The sequence below is a fragment of the Schistosoma mansoni genome, chromosome 4 (assembly GCF_000237925.1).
Source record: "Schistosoma mansoni strain Puerto Rico chromosome 4, complete genome".
In the NCBI taxonomy this organism is placed as follows: Eukaryota; Metazoa; Platyhelminthes; class Trematoda; order Strigeidida; family Schistosomatidae; genus Schistosoma; species Schistosoma mansoni.
In genome coordinates, this window is record NC_031498.1 from 4,034,471 (window position 1) to 4,042,487 (window position 8,017).

At 31.9% G+C, this 8,017-nt stretch overlaps 1 non-coding gene across 1 annotated transcript; it reads left to right on the plus strand.

Moving 5' to 3' along the window:
• Positions 1-1,384: 1,384 nt before the first annotated feature.
• On the plus strand, positions 1,385-1,451 carry Smp_tRNA_00854_Gln_TTG.1.1. Its single transcript has one exon. It is a non-coding gene (tRNA).
• The last annotated feature ends 6,566 nt before the right edge of the window (positions 1,452-8,017 follow it).

Here is an 8,017-nt window from a genome sequence, read left to right on the forward strand (position 1 = left end):
ATAAATGGGTGTGTTTTCGATAAGGGTTGTCGTGTTTTGAAGTGAACATATCTTCACTTGTACTAATCTTTTGTGTACTTACTTCAACTCATCGGAGTTTTAGTGGTTCCACATTTTAAGGCATAAGTAATGGAGCGACGAGGATATAACAATCAGATTAAGGTGTTAGTACTACAAATAGCCACTGTTCAACACCAGATATAGAGTTTGACCATTGAACTGAACATTTAACGAAACTCAATAGATGGAGAATGAAAATGAAATACAAATAGGTCACTGTGAATATTAGTACTGTAGCTGGTAGTAAATAATCACTGAGAGGACAAAACTTGATTATTTTTATTAAAGTTTCTACATAAAACATACAAACACCTAGTCAACAGGTACACTAATGGCTGATAATTTTCTCACCTATTTTGCTTTTTTTTAATGTATTTGTATTGAGTGGCTTTTGGTATATGCTTCCTAATTACTGAATGAGAAGAATAATCACGCTCATAGTATTGACAGTAAATATCTACATTTATAGCATATAGTGAAAAATTGTCATAAATAATTACTCATAACTACGCAGAAATCCCCATGATATCACTTAGTAAATGTGACATAAAAGCATTTAATTGATCTACATTAAACTTCTTTTTATCTGATAGCTTTGATCAGTCTGATTTCAAATTTAAGAATATACCAAAAAGAATACTTTCAGCCATATATATCTGTCTAATATTCATAAAAGATTAATGATAAAAATGTTATATTTATCATTACTAGTCATTTCACATCACTTTCTTGTGGGAAGATGATATACTTTGACTGGATTTAAAACTGCTAATTGGATTTCATTCTGGTCATATTTAATGAATTAATTACTCAGTTCTCAAGTACCAGAAGAAAACTGACTGATTTTGGGTTAGTCCAGACAGAATAATAATTGTTAACAAACTTTGTAGAATATGCTATTAAACCGTATTACCAGTTAACTTTTACAGCTCAGATGATAAAATTACAAACCAATGTTATGTAACTTCACTTAGTATTGTTTGTTTGAATCTTCCCATTGATGTTTAGGACTGCAACTCATCAGTCTCTAATTGAAGCAAAAGGTACTGGGTTCGAGTCCCAGAGTGAACATCAACTCTAAGATGCAGCTGACGAGTCCCAAATAGAACGAAACACACGTCCTGGATTCCACTACTAGCCACTATCCATCTTTGCTTACAACGCTTGTGAATTAAGGCTATATCGAGGCAATACGCACAGTATGCACATATGCCAATTAGAGACTGACCAGTTGCAGTCCCAAACATCAATGGGAAGATTCAAACAAACAATACTAAGTGAATTTAAACTTCACCTCATTGCACAAGCAAGTGACTATCAGGACTCACTAGCTGAGTGGATAACGTGATGGCGTTTGAAGCGAATGGTACTGGGTTCGAATCCCAGAGTGAACACCAACTGTGAGATGTAGGTACATCCAGCTGACGAGTCTCTGACAGGACGAAACGCGCATCCCGGATTCCACTGCTAGCCACTATCCATCTTTGCTTACAATGTTACGTAAGTTAACAAGTAGTAGTGAATATAATTTAAGGGTTATGTTGATCTGTTGTTATAAGTAGGTTAAATACGTAATATTTGTTTGTTTTTGTAGCAAATATTAAACAGTTTTTTTAAGTGAATAAATATTACATCTTTGTGCAGATATTCAAAAGATTTATATAAAGTACTATGATATATAGCTGAGTAGTGAATCCTTAAGACTGAATTAATAACTTGAAAAGTATGTCAGTGAATGCATAGCAAAATAAAAACAATCATCAGACAAGGTCACTATCTCTGTTTAAATGTTATGTTCAATGGGAAAATAAATATTAGTAAATGTTGTTTGAAATGTCAGCAACTTTAAAATATAAATTTCGTTAACCATTCATATGACAATAAAATAAATATCTTTTACGTGAGTATACGTAAGAATGCTTATGATTAGACGATAATCTAAACAATTTCTTTTGAAATCAATTATTTTTAATTTATTTCACAGAAACGAATTATCTGAAAAAAATCACGTTCGGGATACAATTGTGAATGATCTCTGTGATCACACAACAGATGAAAACAATTAAGAAATAAATATTTATTGAAGTATCATTTTAATTTAAATTTCCAAAATGCACAATCTCGACCAAAAGAGGTCAGTAGTAACCTCTGTGATTGTGAATGTGAGTGACTGGAGTTTGGATCCCAGGAAAAGCATCAGTTATCTGAATATTACAGATATGCCTTACTGATAAATATCAGCTTGCAAGGCTCTCCCAGGTTTGAGGCTTTTTGTTGACTACTTCAACGGCCTTACAGTATGTACCAATTTGATTACTTCTTAATATTACAAGGTTTAACAATAGTTCAGACGTCCATTCTCTAAACCTGTCTGTTTATCAAAACATTTCGCGTGACTTTTTATATTGAAGACTGAAATTTTTCCTTACGATTAATTTATTAAGACTATTAGAACTAGTGTAGTTTCATTTCAAAGCTATATAGAAATGTTTGGTTACTCCTTGATGGTGAATTACAAAATAGTGTCATTGTTACTAGCCTTTTGGTTCAATAACGTTATACATTTATGTATATATATATATATATATATATATATATATTATATTCACATCTTTCAGTGCAGCTCTTTCTTTTTAAACTTGGTTATACCCCATAAGTATGTTGGCAACCATCAGATTGGAACTGGTGTTTTCTGTTAGTCTTAGACCTAATTTCACACTACAGTTTACTAATCAAATGTTCAATTGACTATTTGAAAACATATTTTCTGTTTTATTTCAATTTTTTCAGTTACAATACGATTGGATGAAGCGATTAAACAAACGTCAGAAATACAAACACATACACATTCTAACTTGTCTGATTCTATGAAGAAACTACAGTATCAAAATTCCCGTCAGGCATATTCTAAATTTCGAGGACTATGCTGTCTGATTCTAGGCATTGGAACTGGTTTGTTATTACTGTTAAATTTTAAAGTATTCTTTGGAAATACGTTCAATTATCAAGAGTACTACAATTATCGGAACAACAAAAAAAATTACTTATCCGATAAATTAAGAGAGTTTATTGTGAAAAATATTGCGGATAGTGATAGTAGTAGTATTATTATTAGTCGCAGTACAGCTAGTACAAATCATAATTATGATGATAATAATAAAAAAAGTCTAATCACTAATGCACCAACTACACATCATCATTTAAACAGCAAAAATAAACAGAGTAAACGAAAGAACAGAGAGCATATAATAACTATTACTAACTCACCTTTCAATACAACTACTATTAACCCAAAGCTAAATATTCACAGTAAGTCTAGTTTTGCAGAATTGTAAATCAACCCTGATAATAATATTATAATAATCTTATCTCTTTTCATTTATAGTAGATGCAGACTATTCTACAAAACTGTATAAAAAAATAAGAATATTGTGTTATATTAATACACATCCAGAGAATTATTATAAGAAAGCCATACACATACATAAGACATGGGCTAGAAGATGTACAAAGCATATATTTATGAGTACTAAATCTGATCCAATTCTGCCAATTGCCGGTAAGTTGTATTATTGCTAGTAGAATACTTAACAAATATTTCATTATATATATATATATATATATATATATATATATATTAATTTCCCCGACGTTCTAAGTTACTTCCTAATTAGTATTCAGCTGTTATAACGATTTTTCATGGTTAATTGTCAATTACTTTTATGACCTTGACGTTCTGAATTTCTTCTTCATATCTGTCAACTCGGCTATTTCTCTTCTGTTCCTGATCCATAAGTCTTTTTTGTTTCCCTATTCTTTATTAACTTCTACGCAAATATGCAGTCGTGTTTTGATCATTGAAATATCAGATCACTCAATCATACTGAATAGAGCAAAGAGCGGATATTTGAGCAGATTAACATGAACCCATTTAATGATTTGATTTTTGTCTGTAATTTGATAAATTCATCAAAATAATTAAATTGCTGTGAATATAATTGTACAACTGAATTAATTGAAATAGTAGAAAAGAAACTTTTCTCCACTGAATTCTTTCTATTCTTTCTCAATGATTAAATGAGTTGCTTTCGCTATACAAAATAATTTATCCTTCCTACTGTTAAAGAAAGCAAAAACAAAGATTGTTGCAGAACAATATGAATTTATTTGATTCAGTTCGATTCTCATCAGTTAATTACAACCTATAATATTTTTAAATCTAAGTTATTACAGATATTGACGTACTTATGCATATGAGGGTGATTAAAGATGAATATATGTATCATAATGTAGAGTTGATAAGGTCATAAATAATTTGTTACAGATAAATAAATAAAATTTGGGAGGGAGAGTTTCAGAACATTGAAATATTGATTAAAACACATAGAGTTACCAAACATCAGATGATTGTATAATAAAATAACTGAAAACAGATTATTGATAATAAATAAAGATATAAGTTGAAATCACTCAGTTAAGTGTTAACGAAAAATGATAATAATTTGATCAAAACTTCTGAAAGAACTGAAATGATGAATGATGCAATAAAAGGAGTGTAATATTACCAGGATAAAGAAAGATTTATTACTGCTTCTTTTTGGACATATAGATCTGGTTTTAGACATTTGATCGTCATCGCTGTGGTAAATTTTAGAAGATTTGAGTTTGATTGTTTATTAATCACCTTGAAAGACTTCAGTGTATCGACTTGATGTCTTGTATCAAGGAGATGTGTTGAGATGGCACTGCTGGATGGTTTTAACCGACTTGACCTTAGACGTTTTGGAATATGTTCTTTGAGTCGGACGTAGGCTTTCCTTTTTATTCTACCAGTGTAACTGCTTTAGCAGATACATGTGAATTTGTGTACACAGTTGGTGGTAACATGAATGGGATACCCATCGGTGTTTGATTGTGTTAAAGAACATGTTATTTCGGACAAGACAATCAGTTTGACTGGAGGATAAGTTCTTGTCAATGCTGTTTTTAGTCTAATATTGATTGACCTAGTGACATCATCACCTTTGAATTTAAGCTGAATAAAAATAGGTTTTTGTTTTCCGTAGTTTCTTTGAGTATTTTGTCTTCACATTTTGCATATTTCTCAACAGATTTCAGTGGGTATCCGTTGTTCTTCAAACACCTTTTGACATTCGTTATTTCCCCTTCGAGTATATCAACAGCACATATTCTTTCTGTTAAAATTTAGAATAAATAAAGACCATTCAGAGAAGAAAATTTCCCCTTCGACTTTGTCATTTATAAAAGCCATACGAGCGTACTAATAGTTAGTGAGAATACATAAGTCTTGAATAAAATTTAAAAAATATTGCATCATATAAAAAGTGGTCGAATTTCACCAAGTATACGAAGAAACTATGTGGTAGGTAACAAGTTCACAGATAAAAGATTTTTGTCAACTTGAATAACATGGGGAAACTGTCAATAAATTATTTGTATCAAACAGAGAAAGGAAGTTATGTAATGATGTAATGGCGAATAAAAGTTTGCTAAGATATTTTGTAAAGGAGAAAATTATTCATTTGGTGAATATGATGAACAAAATAATAAAATAATGTAATAATAACTAACTAACAATGTTATATATAGAGCTTTAATTCTTGCTATACCACGTACTACTAGACTACTGGAACGATCGGACCCGTAACGTCGCAAGAGAGAAGACAGAAGACTAGTAAGTAGGAATGTTATTGCCAACACAGTGTCAAATATAGTACAAAAATCTCATGTATTTATAGGTTTTGGCTGAAAGTAAATCATCGTTTTTGACAGCCAATAGGCACATAGGGGGTCCTTCTGATTCATCCAATGGGGAAGCTACACGTCGACATTCTAGAATGTTCCTCTAGCGGTGATTGGATGGAATGTCTTCGGCTCTTTGCGGGTTTCTTGAGGCTTCCTTGAGTTTGCCAACGAGTCATGCTTACAAACAATTATAAAGAACTAACGGAAGTTAAAACGATAATGCGATGAAAGAGTGAACATATATCTTTTGTGTACATAGATTAGAATGGAATCGGTCAATTGCTGAGGCCTCCGGTGTATATAAATTCCTGATTTGTATTCGTTTGTAAACCGTTTCACTTAATTTTATGGAAAACTTTTAAGAAGGATTCAGATTGCCTGACGTTGCCAATGTGTACAGTGTTCAAAAATCATAATCCTTTCGATAACCAATAAGATTTATATATTTTACATGGTGCTGGTACAATATACTCTGAAAGATGGTTCATGTGTGAACTTTACTGAATATTGCTGTTTTTCTAAAAAAACTTGAGATTATATTTATGCGTTTTTATTTTCCTTGATTTTTGACAATACTTCTCAATTTACCTAGTACCATCTAACTGTCGAAAATACTTCACTTTCATGAAAATCATCTATAATTAACACATGCTAGGTTATCATTAAACTAAGAGGATTGTTTGTTCCTATAATTTTGTAAGAAATAACAACTTAATAAAATACAATTAACGCTCTCTTGTTTGTAAAAGAAATTTATTATGTATATGTACCTATAATTATTATATTTATATGTCGGTAATATACATGTTTTGTTCAAAGTGTTTCATATATTGTGGGCCATTACTGAAGGATCCTGTTCGACAGTTGACTGACTTTAAGTCATTTTACAACGAAAACGTATCACCAAGATGTAATTGTGGGGGTTGTTTAATTTCAGTGAAATCACTAACTGACCTAAGTTAAACAGTCAGTGAATATATATAAGCACCAGAAAGCCATTTCGTTTTGTTACGGCCCCCTAGGAGTGCTCATCAGTGACCCTGCTGTCGGCAATTAAACCCAGGATCATCGAGCTCACGTTCGAACCCTTAACTTTTAGATCATTGAGCTGGAATCCAATGGAGTACAGGTCTAACTTCCATCAATCCATGATGCCGCGTAACCATCGTTTACCACGTATATTATATAGACATTTTATACGAGATTGGTCACTATTCGAATAGAACAGCGCTTGCTGATTATGCACTAATTTATGGCAGTGTGAGTCAACCGAAAATGTTTACGTTTTCTCTTTTACCTCTCTCTGTTTAAAACATAGTTTAATTCTTTGGGATATAGCAGTGATGATTTTCACTTTTAGCCGGTTGTCTAGGGTGAAATGGTCTAATTAATGAAATACTCTAAATTTCGTCTTGGATAAATCGAACTAACAATAGAAACCATGTAATGATGTAATGTTTATGTACATTGATGATGAACCACTGAACTATTTCAGTTTTTACTGTCGAAATCCATAAAATCGTAGATGCGCATAGAAAAAGTTGATTGTGATAAAATTTCACATCATTTTGGGGATAGTTTTTTTGTTTTAGCAAAACTTAGAATCATTATAAGCAAAAATGGATAGTGGCTAGCAGTGGAACCCACGATGCCTATTTTATTCCGTTTAAGAATTACCAGCTGAAGATATTTGGACCTCACTTCTAATGTTCACATCGGAACTCGGATCCTGTATCTTTAACATCCAACGTCAGCGTGCTTTTCAATTAGGTTCTGAATTGAGATAGCCACTGACTTTGTAGTGTCGGTTGTTATTTCAAACCCACATGGTTTATTCTAGCTTCCGGACAGGCCAATTTATTCATTCTTCTTGAGTAACATTTTGACCTTGTTAATTATTCGCTTATCAAACCTGACTGTTTTTATATGACGTATGTGTATGCACCTATTATCCTATTCATCACATGTCTGCAACTTATCTTTGTTTGACTACAAATATTGATTAACGCTTGATTAAATGAAGTTGTCTCACTTGTATTCTCCACCACGCGTCATTTCGTTTTGCTTCGCTTTCCGATCAACGATTGCACGAAATATACGTATTTAAAAATCTATTCCCGTATTTGACTTCTTTAATTCCGTTATTCACTAACTCGATTTCAGTCGATGATAAAATACGAGAGTAGACGGG